This window comes from Heterodontus francisci, chromosome 7 (assembly GCF_036365525.1).
Source record: "Heterodontus francisci isolate sHetFra1 chromosome 7, sHetFra1.hap1, whole genome shotgun sequence".
In the NCBI taxonomy this organism is placed as follows: Eukaryota; Metazoa; Chordata; class Chondrichthyes; order Heterodontiformes; family Heterodontidae; genus Heterodontus; species Heterodontus francisci.
Window position 1 is genome coordinate 130,931,646 of NC_090377.1, and position 15,876 is coordinate 130,947,521.

Sequence of the window (15,876 nt, forward strand, 5' to 3'; positions counted from 1 at the left end):
CCTTTCCCTTTACTCTAAAATGATCACAATTGATATTTGGGTAATTACAGTCCCCCAAAATCACCACTCTATAGTTCTAGCAGATCTCTGTGATTTCACTGCAGATTTTCTCCTACAGGGTAGTTGTTATGGGGGACTTTAACTTTCCAAATATCGACTGGAAATACTATAGTTCGAGTACTTTAGATGGGTCAGTTTTTGTCCAGTGTGTGCAGGAGGGTTTTCTGACACAGTATGTAGACAGGCCAACCAGGGGCGATGCCACATTGGATTTGGTACTGGGAAATGAACCCGGCCAGGTGTTAGATTTAGATGTAGGTGAGCACTTTGGTGATAGTGATCACAATTCGGTTAGGTTTACCTTAGCGATGGGCAGGGACAGGTATATACCGCAGGGCAAGAATTATAGCTGGGGGAAAGGAAATTATGATGCGATTAGGCAAGATTTAGGATGCGTAGGATGGGGAAGGAAACTGCAGGGGATGGGAACAATCGAAATGTGGAGCTTATTCAAGGAGCAGCTACTGTGTGTCCTTGATAAGTATTTACCTGTGAGGCAGGGAGGAAGTTGTCGAGCGAGGGAGCCGTGGTTTACTAAAGAAGTTGAAGCGCTTGTCAAGAGGAAGAAGGCGGCTTATGTTAGGATGAGACGTGAAGGCTCAGTTAGGGCGCTTGAGAGCTACAAGCTAGCCAGGAAGGATCTAAAGGGAGAGCTAAGAAGAGCAAGGAGAGGACACGAGAAGTCATTGGTGGATAGGATCAGGGAAAACCCTAAGGCTTTCTATAGGTATATCAGGAATAAAAGAATGACTAGATTTAGATTAGGGCCAATCAAGGATAGTAGTGGGAAGTTGTGTGTGGAATCAGAGGAGATAGGGGAAGTATTAAATGAATATTTTGCGTCAGTATTTACAGTAGAGAAAGAAAATGTTGTTGAGAATACTGAGATTCAGGCTACCAGGCTAGATGGGATTGAGGTTCACAAGGAGGAGGTGTTAGCAATTTTGGAAAGTGTGAAAATAGATAAGTCCCCTGGGCCAGATGGGATTTATCCTAGGATTCTCTGGGAAGCTAGGGAGGAGATTGCAGAGCCTTTGTCCTTGATCTTTATGTCGTCATTGTCGACAGGAATAGTGCCGGAAGACTGGAGGATAGCAAATGTTGTCCCCTTGTTCAAGAAGGGGAGTAGAGACAGCCCTGGTAATTATAGACCTGTGAGCCTTACTTCGGTTGTGGGTAAAATGTTGGAAAAGGTTATAAGAGACAGGATTTATAATCATCTTGAAAAGAATAAGTTCATTAGAGATAGTCAGCACGGTTTTGTGACGGGTAGGTCGTGCCTCACAAACCTTATTGAGTTTTTCGAGAAGGTGACCAAACAGGTGGATGAGGGTAAAGCAGTGGATGTGGTGTATATGGATTTCAGTAAGGCGTTTGATAAGGTTCCCCACGGTAGGCTATTGCAGAAAATACAGAAGTATGGGGTTGAAGGTGATTTAGAGCTTTGGATCAGAAATTGGCGAGCTGAAAGAAGACAGAGGGTGGTGGTTGATAGCAAATGTTCATCCTGGAGTTTAGTTACTAGTGGTGTACCACCAGAAAGGCCGAGAGGGGGGTTTTGACGACTGGGCAACTCTCAACCTCCATAAATTTGCCCAGGCATGCGCCATGGAGAGGTCACTCCATAGTTGCCTCACAGCGACTGAAACAACACGGAAGGCAGCAGTTACGGGTTATAAGTCCAGATAAATTGGCGTAGAAACTGGGCGCCACGGGTTGCCTTTGTCGGTGGGAGAGGTCATTGCACCTCACTGGACAGCTACCGCCCGCCTCAAACCGGGCAGCCCCCGGTCAATAAGGTTCTGTCCCGCCACAGTCTGCCTGCTTCAATGGGTGCTTGGAGCTCAGGGTCATTGCCCGAAAGGTGGACTGATACACCGCACCAAACAACATGAAAAAAGGAAAGAAGGTACCAGCCCTTCGATTTGCAAGCTGGAACGTCAGAACTATGTGTCCTGGCCTGTCGGAAGACCTTACACAAATCAACGATTCTCGGAAGACCGCCATCATTAACAACGAGCTCAGTAGACTCAATGTGGACATTGCAGCACTTCAGGAGACTCGCCTCCCCGCGAGTGGCTCTCTAGCAGAGCAAGACTACACCTTCTTCTGGCAGGGCAGGGATCCTGAAGAACCAAGACAGCATGGAGTGGGCTTCGCCATCAGAAACTCCTTGCTCAGCATGATAGAGCCTCCCTCAAATGGCTCGGAACGCATACTGTCCATCCGACTGCTCACCACCTCTGGTCCAGTACACCTACTCAGCATCTATGCTCCAACACTCTGTTCCGCACCTGAAGCTAAAGACCAGTTCTATGAACAACTCCATAACATCATTAGCAGCATCCCCAACACCGAACACCTATTCCTGCTGGGGGACTTTAATGCCAGGGTTGGGGCCGACCATGACTCATGGCCCTCCTGCCTTGGGCGCTATGGCGTTGGAAGGATGAATGAGAACGGGCAGAGACTGCTTGAGTTGTGTACCTATCATAACCTCTGCATCACCAACTCGTTCTTTCACACTAAACCCTGTCACCAGGTTTCATGGAGGCACCCAAGATCACGTCGTTGGCACCAGCTAGACCTCATTGTCACAAGGCGAGCCGCCTTAAACAGTGTTCAAATCACACGCAGCTTCCACAGTGCGGACTGCGACACCGACCACTCCCTGGTGTGCAGCAAGGTTAGACTCAGACCAAAGAAGTTGCATCATTCCAAGCAGAAGGGCCACCCGCGCATCAACACGAGCAGAATTTCTCACCCACAGCTGTTACAAAAATTTCTAAATTCACTTGTAACAGCCCTTCAAAACACTCCCACAGGGGATGCTGAGACCAAGTGGGCCCACATCAGAGACGCCATCTATGAGTCAGCTTTGACCACCTACGGCAAAAGTGCGAAGAGAAATGTAGACTGGTTTCAATCTCATAATGAAGAGCTGGAACCTGTCATAGCCGCTAAGCGCATTGCACTTTTGAACTACAAGAAAGCCCCCAGCGATTTAACATCCGCAGCACTTAAAGCAGCCAGAAGTACTGCACAAAGAACAGCTAGGCGTTGCGCAAACGACTACTGGCAACACCTATGCAGTCATATTCAGCTGGCCTCAGACACCGGAAACATCAGAGGAATGTATGATGGCATGAAGAGAGCTCTTGGGCCAACCATCAAGAAGATCACCCCCCTCAAATCTAAATCGGGGGACATAATCACTGACCAACGCAAACAGATGGACCGCTGGGTTGAGCACTACCTAGAACTGTACTCCAGGGAGAATGCTGTCACTGAGACTGCCCTCAATGCAGCCCAGCCTCTACCAGTCATGGATGAGCTGGACATACAGCCAACCAAATCGGAACTCAGTGATGCCATTGATTCCCTAGCCAGCGGAAAAGCCCCTGGGAAGGACAGCATTACCCCTGAAATAATCAAGAGTGCCAAGCCTGCTATACTCTCAGCACTACATGAACTGCTATGCCTGTGCTGGGACGAGGGAGCAGTACCCCAGGACATGCGCGATGCCAACATCATCACCCTCTACAAAAACAAAGGTGACCGCGGTGACTGCAACAACTACCGTGGAATCTCCCTGCTCAGCATAGTGGGGAAAGTCTTTGCTCGAGTCGCTCTGAACAGGCTCCAGAAGCTGGCCGAGCGCGTCTACCCTGAGGCACAGTGTGGCTTTCGTGCAGAGAGATCGACTATTGACATGCTGTTCTCCCTTCGTCAGATACAGGAGAAATGCCGTGAACAACAGATGCCCCTCTACATTGCTTTCATTGATCTCACCAAAGCCTTTGACCTCGTCAGCAGACGTGGTCTCTTCAGACTACTAGAAAAGATCGGATGTCCACCAAAGCTACTAAGTATCATCACCTCATTCCATGACAATATGAAAGGCACAATTCAACATGGTGGCTCCTCATCAGAGCCCTTTCCTATCCTGAGTGGTGTGAAACAGGGCTGTGTTCTCGCACCCACACTTTTTGGGATTTTCTTCTCCCTGCTGCTTTCACATGCGTTCAAATCCTCTGAAGAAGGATTTTTCCTCCACACAAGATCAGGGGGCAGGTTGTTCAACCTTGCCCGTCTAAGAGCGAAGTCCAAAGTACGGAAAGTCCTCATCAGAGAACTCCTCTTTGCTGACGATGCTGCTTTAACATCTCACACTGAAGAATGCCTGCAGAGTCTCATCGACAGCTTTGCGTCTGCCTGCAATGAATTTGGCCTAACCATCAGCCTCAAGAAAACGAACATCATGGGGCAGGATGTCAGAAATGCTCCATCCATCAATATTGGCGACCACGCTCTGGAAGTGGTTCAAGAGTTCACCTACCTAGGCTCAACTATCACCAGTAACCTGTCTCTAGATGCAGAAATCAACAAGCGCATGGGTAAGGCTTCCACTGCTATGTTCAGACTGGCCAAGAGAGTGTGGGAAAATGGCGCACTGACACGGAACACAAAAGTCCGAGTGTATCAGGCCTGTGTCCTCAGTACCTTGCTCTACGGCAGCGAGGCCTGGACAACGTATGCCAGCCAAGAGCGACGTCTCAATTCATTCCATCTTCGCTGCCTTCGGAGAATACTTGGCATCAGGTGGCAGGACTATATCTCCAACACAGAAGTCCTTGAAGCGGCCAACATCCCCAGCTTATACACACTACTGAGTCAGCGGCGCTTGAGATGGCTTGGCCATGTGAGCCGCATGGAAGATGGCAGGATCCCCAAAGACACATTGTACAGCGAGCTCGCCACTGGTATCAGACCCACCGGCCGTCCATGTCTCCGTTATAAAGACGTATGCAAACGCGACATGAAATCGTGTGACATTGATCACAAGTCGTGGGAGTCAGTTGCCAGCATTCGCCAGAGCTGGCGGGCAGCCATAAAGACAGGGCTAAATTGTGGCGAGTCGAAGAGACTTAGTAGTTGGCAGGAAAAAAGACAGAGGCGCAAGGGGAGAGCCAACTGTGCAACAGCCCCAACAAACAAATTTCTCTGCAGCACCTGTGGAAGAGCCTGTCACTCCAGAATTGGCCTTTATAGCCACTCCAGGCGCTGCTTCACAAACCACTGACCACCTCCAGGCGCGTATCCATTGTCTCTCGAGATAAGGAGGCCCAAAAGAGACCGCAAGGATCTGTTTTGGGGCCACTGCTGTTTGTCATTTTTATAAATGACCTGGAAGAGGGTGTAGAAGGGTGGGTTAGTAAATTTGCAGATGACACTAAGGTCGGTGGAGTTGTGGATAGTGCCGAAGGATGTTGTAGGGTACAGAGGGACATAGATAGGCTGCAGAGCTGGGCTGAGAGATGGCAAATGGAGTTTAATGCGGAAAAGTGTGAGGTGATTCACTTTGGAAGGAGTAACAGGAATGCAGAGTACTGGGCTAATGGGAAGATTCTTGGTAGTGTAGATGAACAGAGAGATCTTGGTGTCCAGGTGCATAAATCCCTGAAGGCTGCTACCCAGGTTAATAGGGCTGTTAAGAAGGCATATGGTGTGTTAGCTTTTATTAGTAGGGGGATCGAGTTTCGGAGCCAAGAGGTCATGCTGCAGCTGTACAAAACTCTGGTGAGACCGCACCTGGAGTATTGCGTGCAGTTCTGGTCACCGCATTATAGGAAGGATGTGGAAGCTATGGAAAGGATGCAGAGGAGATTTACTAGGATGTTGCCTGGTATGGAGGGAAGGTCTTACGAGGAAAGGCTGAGGGACTTGAGGTTGTTTTCGTTGGAGAGAAGGAGGAGGAGAGGTGACTTAATAGAGACATATAAGATAATCAGAGGGTTAGATAGGGTGGATAGTGAGAGTCTTTTTCCTCGGATGGTGATGGCAAACACGAGGGGACATAGCTTCAAGTTGAGGGGTGATAGATATAGGACAGATGTGAGAGGTAGTTTCTTTACTCAGAGAGAAGTAAGGGTGTGGAACGCCCTGCCTGCAGCAGTCGTAGATTCGCCAACTTTAAGGGCATTTAAGTGGTCATTGGATAGATATATGGATGAAAATGGAATAGTGTAGGTCAGATGGTTTCACAGGTCGGCGCAACATCGAGGGCCGAAGGGCCTGTACTGCGCTGTAATGTTCTAATATTCTAATATCTCTCTCCCACTATTTGGAGGCCTATAGAATACCCCTAGTAATACCCTTTTTGCTTCTCAACTCTAACCAAATGGAATCTGCCTTTGCCCCCTTAAGGACATCCTCTCTTTCCAACACTACAATGTCTTCCCTAATCAGTTCTGCCACCCCACCTCCCTATTTTCCTTCTCTATCTTTTCTCAACACTTTAAATCCTTGTGTCTTAATTGCTCATTCCTCACCATTTTTAAGCCACATTTCCATTCATACCACAACATCATATTCCCACACGGCTATTTGTTCTTGTAGCTCACCAACCTTATTCACCACATTTTGTGCATTCACATACATGCATTGTAATCCTGTCCTTGCATTCCTCATCGCCCTTCTCAGTCCACTCCTATCTAATATGGAACTACTTCCTTCTCTAGTGCTGTCCAACACTCTCACATTATGCACCTTATTCCTCTTTCCTACTTCTATATGCTGGTGTCCACCCCCCTGCCAATTTAATTTAAACCCTCCCAACCACACAAGTGAACTTCTTGTGAGGATATTGGTCCCAGTCCCTTTTAAATAGGTGTCTCCTGCCCCAGAACTGGTCCCCGTGCCCCAAGAATCCTAAGTTCTCCCTCCTGCACTATGTTTCAATTCACACATTGATCCTGCCTATCTCCCACTATCTAGCCTATTAAATCTTTTTATTATTTTAAACATCTTCTACACTCAATGGAATACATGCCAAATTTATGCATCCTGTTTTCATGATTTAATCGTTTAAACCTCGGTATTATTCTAACTGCACCACATCATGTGACCAGCAGGGGGCTTCAGAGCACAATATCCTTTGTGTTCTGAGGAGTTGAAGAGCAGCTCAGTGAATGAGAGGGATTGTACATTAAACACCACATGTGGGCACTGTTATACCACTTATGTATCATCATGGACAGGCTCATAGCGCTCTCACTGCCGATAAAGCCTGGCTACCCGACCCGAACCCGACCAAACCCGACTACATGTGTCGGGTTCGGGTCGGGTCTGTATTCTGCGTCCAGCCAGGCTCCGGTCAGGTCGGGCTGGACTGTACTGTTTTGTTTTGTATTGTTTCGTTTTAATCTACGATTTTTTTTCTGTTTCATTAATATGTTTGTTATTTTCAGGTCGGGCATTTAAAAAAATTAAAGGCCCGGGTCAGTTTTAATTTTAAGCCCGAGCCAGGCTTTACCACCAACCTTACTGTCTCCGCAGTACAGTGCTGGGCTGTTGCTTAAATGTGACTCAAGTTCATGGCCTCAACCAGCCTTCCTGCATTCTAGCTGTTGATTGCCCTTTCTAGTGTCAGCCGTGGCACAGTGCAACACTCCTATCTTTGAGTCAGATGGTTATGGGTGCAAGTCCCACTCCAGAGACTTGAGTACATGATCTAGGCTCACGCTCCAGTGCAGTACTGAGGGAGTGCTGCACTGTCGGTGGTGCCGTCTTTCGGGTGAGACCTTAAACCAAAGCCCTGTCTGCCTTCTGAAGTGGATGCAAAAGATCCCATGGCACTATTTTGAAGAAGAAGGAAGGAATTCTCTGCACTCTCCTGAACAATACCTATCCCTGAACCAACACCACTAAAAACGGATTGTCTGGTCATAATCACATTGTTATTTGTGGGAGCTTGCTGGGCGCAAATTGGCTGTCATATTTCCTACATTACGACAGTGACTTCAGTTCAAATGTATTTTAATGGATGTAAAGTGCTTTGGGACATCTTGGGTGGTGAAAGATGTTATATAAATGCTCCTTCTTTCCAGTCCCTTTGTAAAGACCCTGAACTTGCCATTCCCCGCAGTCCTGCTGATATTGGGGTATCTGATTGTGTCATTCTGGGGTAAGAGGAGGTGAATTTTGCTAGGGAATCTCTGGTGTAACTTTGGTGTAAGAGCCACGAAAATCTCAGGAAATGCCAATGAATCCCAATGATCCTGATTGTGGTTAGAAATAGGGGGAGGATCTGTCTCCCAAGAGAGAATTTACATTACACCTTTCCAGTCCCCAGGATGTCACAAAATGAAAAACAACCATTGAAGAACTTGGAAAGTGTAGTCACTATGGTAATGTAGAGAACACAGCAGCTAATCTGCGTGCTGTAAATGCCACAAACTGCAATGTGATAATAATCAGATAATCTGTTTTTCGGTGATTTTGGTTGAGGAATAAGTATTGGCCAGCACACCAGGGAGAACTGCCCTGCTCGTCTTCAAAATAGTGCATGGGATCTTTTATATCCATCTAAGGGGTGGATTTGGCCCCATTTTAACATCTCAACCAACAGACACCACCTACAACAGTGCCACACTACATCTCTAGAAGTATCAGCCACATTACATCCTCAAGTAACTGGAGTGGGATTTGAGTTTGCAATTTCTAACTCAGAGAGCAGAACATTTGCTACCCCCTGAGCCACAGCTGACACCATGATGGCCTGATAGCAGCACCCTATCAATCATTGCTTCACATGCTGCATCCCTCCACATATTTAATTTGCAGCTTTTCCTCCTTCATCCAATCCAGACTTCACATAACCTTATCAGATTTTTCAATATTCCCTTCTTTTCTTTCCCAAACAGTATTTTGGCTTTACATCATGTTCCTGTCCCATATTTTCGAAGAAAGTGATTTTGCAAAGGTTTGAGAATAAAAATAAGCCAGAGGCTGCAGGGATTGAAGAGTGTGCCTTCAAACCAAACGTGTAAGCTTGTGAAATATTGTAGATCACAATCTATTTCAGATTGACAGGGTTTGAGATCTCATGCCAGAACCCACCACTGCAAAGACTGAGAAATTTAACGGTGTGTTGTCTGTCCTAACATAGAAACATAGAAACATAGAAAATAGGAGCAGGAATAGGCCATTCGGCCCTTCGAGCCTGCTCTGCCATTCATTATGATCATGGTTGATCATCATAAGAACTAGGAGCAGGAGTAGGCCGTCCGGCCCCTCGAGCCTGCTCCGCCATTCATTAAGATCATGGCTGATCTTTTCGTGGACTCAGATCCACTTACCCGCACTCCCACCGTATCCCTTAATTCCTTTATTGTTCAAAAAGATATCTACCTTAGCTTTAAAGACGTTTACTGAAGAAGCATCAACTACTTCACTGGGCAAGGAATTCCATAGATTAACAACCCTCTGGGTGAAGAAGTTCCTTCTTAATTCAGTCCTAAATCTGCTCCCTCTAATCTTGAGGCTATCTTGAGGCCCTCTTGTCCTAGCTTCACCTGCCAGTGGAAACATCCTCTCTACTTGTATCTTATCTATTCCCTTCATGATTTGATATGTTTCTATAAGATCCCCCCTCATTCTTCTGAACTCCAATGAATATAATCCCAATCTACTCAGTCTCTCCTCATAAGCCAACCCCCTCAACTCCGGAATCAACCTAGTGAACCTCCTCTGCACCCTCTCCAGTGCCAGTATATCCTTTCTCAAGTAAGGAGACCAAAACTGCACACAGTACTCCAGGTGTGGCCTCACCAGTACCTTATACAGCTGCAACATAACCTCTCTGCTTTTAAACACAATCCCTTTAGCAATGAAGGACAAAATTCCATTTGCCTTCCTAATTACTTGCTGTACCTGCAGACCAACCTTCTGCGATTCATGCACAAGGACACCCAGGTCCCTCTGCATAGCAGCATGCTGCAACTTTTTACCATTCAAGTAATAATACTTTTTCCTGTTACTCCTACCGAAATGAATGACTTCACATTTATTAACATTGTATTCCATCTGCCAGACCTTTTCCCACTCACTCAATGTATCTATGTTCCTCTGCAAAGTTTCACAGTCATCTGCACACTTTGCTCTGCCACTCATCTTAGTGTCATCTGCAAACTTTGACAACCTACACGTGGTCCCCAACTCCAAATCATCTATATAAATTGTAAATAATTGCGGTCCCAACACCGATCCCTGAGGCACACCACTAGTGACTGATTGCCAACCAGAATAGCACTCATTTATCCCCACTCTCTGCTTCCTGTTAGTCAACCAATCCTCTATCCATGCTAATACTTTACCCCTGACGCCATGCATCCTTATCTTATGCAGCAGCCTCTTGTGCGGCACCTTGTCGAAGGCCTTTTGGAAATCTAGGTACACCACATCCACTGGGTCCCCATTGTCCACCTTGCTCGTAATGTCATCATAGAATTCCAAAAGATTTGTCAAGCATGACCTGCCCTTCATGAACCCATGCTGCGTCTGCCCAATGGGACAATTTCTATCGAGATGCTCTGCTATTTCTTCCTTGATAATAGACTCAAGCATCTTCCCCACTACAGAGGTTAAGCTAACCGGTCTATAATTCCCCATCTTTTGTCTACCTCAGTTTTTAAACAGTGGCGGCACATCTGCTGTTTTCCAATCAACTGGGACTACCCCAGAGTCCAGCGAATTTTGGAAAATTACCGTCAGTGCACCTGCTATTTCTCCCGCCATCTCTTTTACTACCCTGGGATGCATTCCATCAGGGCCAGGAGACTTATCAATCCTTAGCTCCATTAGCTTGCCCAACACTACCTCTTCCGTAATAATGATTGTTCCCAGGTCCTCACCTACGTTCGTCTCTTTGTCAATTACCGGCATGTTATTAATGTCCTCCACTGTGAAGACCGATACAAAATACCTGTTCAATGCCTTGGCCATTTCATCATATCCCATAACTAAATTCCCCTTCTCATCCTCTAAAGGGCCAACGTTTACTTTAGCCACTCTTTTTCGTTTTATATATTTATAGAAACTTTTGCTATCTGTCTTTATATTCTGTGCTAGCTTTTTCTCATGTTCCATCTTACTTTTCTTTATAGCTCTTTTTGTAGCTTTCTGTTGACCTTTAAAGTTTTCCCAATCTTCTAGTTTCATGCTGCTTTTGGCCACTTTGTATGCCTTCTTTTTCAATTTGATAGCCTCCCTTATTTCTTTAGACACCCATGGCAGATTACCCCTTTTCTTCCAGTCCTTCCTTTTCACTGGAATATACTTTTGCTGAGCACTTTGATAAATTGCTTTGGAAGTCCTCCACTGCTCGTCAACTGTCCCACCGTAAAATCTTTGCTTCCAGTCCACTTTAGCCAAGTCCTCCCTCATTCTATTGTACAGGACCCTGGTATCATCCAACTCAGTAACCTGTTCCTGCTGTAGAAACATAGAAACCTGGAGGTGGAGCTAGTGTTAAATGACGCTACAGATAGGCATTGTGTTTTTTATTTGTTGTTGAGTTGTGGGCATTGCTGGCTAGGCAAGCATTTATAACCCATCCCTAATTGCCCTTGAGAAGGTGGTGGTGAGATGCCTTCTTGAACCGCTGAAGTCCGTGTGGGGTAGGTACACCCACAGTGCTGTTAGGAAGGGAGTTCCAGGATTTTTGACCCAGCGACAGTGAAGGAACAGTGATACAGTTCCAAGTCAGGATGGTGTGTAGCTTGGAGGGGAACTTGCAGCTGGTGGTGTTCCCATGCATCTGCTGCCCTTGTCTTTCTAGGTGGTAGAGGTCACGGGTTTGGAAGGTGCCGTCAAAGGAGCCTTGGTGAGTTGCTGCAGTGCATCTTGTAGATGGTACACACTGCTGTGCCGGTGGTGGAGGGAGTGAATGTTGAAGATGTTGGATGGGGTGCCGATCAAGTGTGCTGCTTTGTCCTGGATGGTGTCGAGCTTCTTGAGTGTTGTTGGAGCTACATCCATCCAGGCACGTGGAGAGTATTCCATCACACTCCTGACTTGTTCCTTGTAGATGGTGGATAGGCTTTGGGGAGTCAGGAGGTGAGTTACTCGCCGCAGAATTCCCAACATCTGACCGGCCACTGTGGCCACAGTATTTATGTCGCGGCTCCAATTGAGTTTCTGGTCAATGGTAACTCCCAGGATGTTGATGGTGGGCGGTTCAGCGATGGTAATGCTATTGATAGTCATGGGGAGATGGTTAGACACTATTTTGTTAGAGATGGTCATTGCCTGGCACTTGTGTGGCACGAATGTCACTTGCCACTTATCAGCCTGAACCTGAATGTTGTCCAGATCTTGCTGCATCTGCACACAGACTGCTTCAGTATCTGAGGGGTTGCGAATGGTTCTGAACATTGTAGAATCATCAGTGAAGATCCTCACTTCTGACCTTATGATGGAGGGAAGGTCATTGATGAAGCAGCTGAAGATAGTTGGCCCTAGGACACTACCCTGAGGAACTCCTGCAGTGATGTCCTGTGACTGAGATGATTGGTCTCCAACAACCACAACCATTTTCATTTGTGCTAAGTATGACTCCAACCAGTGGAGAGTTTTCCCCCCCCGATTCCCATTGACTTCAATTTTGCTGGGGCTCCTTGATGCCACACTCAGTCAAACGGTGCCTTGATATCATGGGCAATCACTCTCAAGTCACCCCTGAAATTCAGCTCTTTTGTCCATCTTTGGACCAAGGCTGTAATGACATTTGGAGCATTGGTGAGTAGGATGTTGCTGAATAAATGCTGCTTGATGGCATTGTTGACGACACCCTCCATCATTTTACTGATGATTGAGAGCAGACTGATGGGCCAGTAATTGGCCAGATTGGATTTGTCCTGCTTTTTGTGGACGGGGCATACCTGGGCAATTTTCCAGATTGTTGTGTAAATGCTGGTGTTGTAGCTGTACTGGAATAGCCTGGCTAGGGGCACGGCTTGTTCTGGAGCACAAGTCTTCAGTACCACAGCCAAGATGATGTCAAGGCCGATAGCCTTTGCAATATACAGTGCCTTCAGCTGTTTCTTGATATCATGTGGAGTGAATCAAATTGGCTGAAAACTGGCAGCGTGATGCTGGGGACTTCAGGAGGAGGTCAAGATGGATCATCCACTTGGCACTTCTGACTGAATATTGTTGCAAATCCTTCAGCCTTGACTTTTGCACTGACATGATGGGATCATACATCATTGAGGATGGGGATGTTTGTGAAGCTTCCTCCGCCCATTAATTGTTTAATTGTCCACCACCATTCATGAATGGATGTGGCAGGACTGCAGAGCTCTGATCTGCTCCGTTGGTTGTGGGATCACTTAGCTCTGTCTATAGCATCCTGCTTCTGCTGTTTAGCATGCATGTAGTCCTGTGTTGTAGCTCACAGTTGGCACCTCATTTTTAGGTACTCCTGATGCTGCTCCCAGCATGCCCTCCTGCACTCTTCATTGAACCAGGGTTGGTCCCTTGGAGTGGGGAATATGCCAGGCCATGAAGTTACAGATTGTGGTTGAATACAATTCTGCTGCTGATGGCCCACAGAGCCACAGTGACAGCTAGTTTTGAGCTGCCAGATCTGTTTTGAATCTATCCCATTTAGCACGGTGGTGATGACACACAACCCGATGGAGGGTGTGCTCAGTGTAAAGACGGGACTTCGTCTCCACAATGATCTTTGCAATGGTCACTCCCGCCAATACTGTCATGGTGAAGAAGAGGTCAAGTAGGTTTTTCCTTCTTTTTGGTTCTCTCACCACTTGTCACAGGCCCAATCACAGTGACTGGAAGCCAGTGTCCAGTGGCATACCACAAGGATCTGTGCTGGCTCCCCTATTGTTTGTCGTTTATATAAATGACATAGTTGACTATCTGGGGGAGGGTGGGGGGGGTGGCTCAGTAAGTTCGCGGATGACACAAAGCTTGGCCGAGTGGTTAACAGTGAGGTTGAGTGTCTTGGGTTACAGGAAGATATAGACGGGATGGTCACATGGGCAGAAAAGTGGCAGATGGAATTTAACCCTGAAAAGTGTGAGGTGATACACTTTGGAAGGAGTAATGTGACACAGAAGTATTCAATGAATGGCCTGACACTGGGAAGTTCCGAGGAACAAAGGGACCTTGGCGTATTTGTCCATAGATCTCTGAAGGCAGAAGGGCAGGTTAACAGGGTGGTGAAAAAGGCATATGGGACTTTATCAATCGAGGCATAGATTACAAAAGCAGGGAGGTCATGTTGGAGTTGTACAGAACTTTGGTAAGGCCACAGCTGGAGTACTGTGTGCAATTCTGGTCGCCACATTATCAGAAGGATGTGATTGCACTGGAGAGGGTGCAGAGGCGATTCATCAGGATGTTGCCTGGGATGGAACATTTAAGCTATGAAAAGAGGTTGGATAGGCTTAGGTTGTTTTCGCTGGAACAAAAAAGACTGAGGGGTGACCTGATCGAGGTGTACAAGATTATGAGGGGCATGGACAGGGTGGATAGGGAGCAGCTGTTTCCCCTTAGTTGAAGGGTCATTTACGAGGGGAGGTGAGGGGCAGGAGGTTTAAGGGGGATTTGAGGAAGAACTTTTTTACCCAGAGGGTGGTGACGGTCTGGAATGAACTGCCTGGGAGGATGGTAGAGGTGGGTTGCCTCACATCCTTTAAAAAGTACCTGGATGAGCACTTGGCACGTCATAACATTCAAGGGTATGGAACAAGTGCTGGCAAATGGGATTAGGTAGACAGGTCAGGTGTCTTTAATGCATCGGTGCAGACTCGATGGGCCAAAGAGCCTCTTCTGCACTGTGTTATTCTGTGATTCTGTGATTCAATCTGGCAGGTACAGCCTTCAGGACTCGGCCAGCTCGGTATGCACTGGTGCTACCAAGCCACCCTTGGTGATGGACATTGAAGTCCCCCACCTAGAGTACATACATGTGATGGCTGGAATTCCCCTTCTCACTGTATGCTTGATCTCCACCTACCCACTTACTCACCATATCCCTGGCCCTCTTATCTATCTCCTCACCATATCCATCAGCCTAAGCTGTTCACTTTCTCACTGTATCCCCAATCACACCAACTCACCTTCTCACCACATCCCTCAACCCCACCCACCCATGTTTTCACCATATTCCTCAAACCAACTTCTTACCATATTCCCCAACCCAACCAATTCACCTTCTCACTATGTTCTTCCACCCTACCAACTCACTCCCTTAAATCCTACCTACCTTCCTTTCCACCATAACCTTCAAACCCTCCTACCCACCTTCTCACCACAACTACCAAAGCCCTCATCTCCAGCTTCTCACCTATCCTGTAATCTCACCATCTCAGCAAACCCCTCAACCCCACCTCCCCACATTTTTAACACTTCCCTCATCCCCCTCCGATCCAACTTCTGACCACATCCCTCAACCTCACCCATCCATCTTCTCACCATATCCCTCAACCCCACCCACTCACTTTCTCATATCCCTCAATCCCACCCACCTTCTCACCATGGCCTACAAATCTGATCATACCTGATTTTGGCACTGCATTGACTCAGGAAGGCACGCAATCACCGTTATCCTGTTGTGGTGCCAGATGGCTATTTGGGGTGCTAGAAATCAAATTTGGGGCGGCACAGTGGCGCAGTGGTTAGCACCGCAGCCTCACAGCTCCAGGGACCCGGGTTCGATTCTGGGTACTGCCTGTGCGGAGTTTGCAAGTTCTCCCTGTGTCTGCGTGGGTTTCCTCCGGGTGCTCCAGTTTCCTCCCACATGCCAAAGACTTGCAGGTTGATAGGTTAATTGGCCATTATAAATTGCCCCTAGTATAGGTAGGTGGTAGGGAAATATATAGGGACAGGTGGGGATGTGGTAGGAATATGGGATTAGTGTAGCATTAGTATAAATGGGTGGTTGATGGTCGGCACAGACTCGGTGGGCCGAAGGGCCTGTTTCAGTGCTGTATCTCTAAACTAAACTAA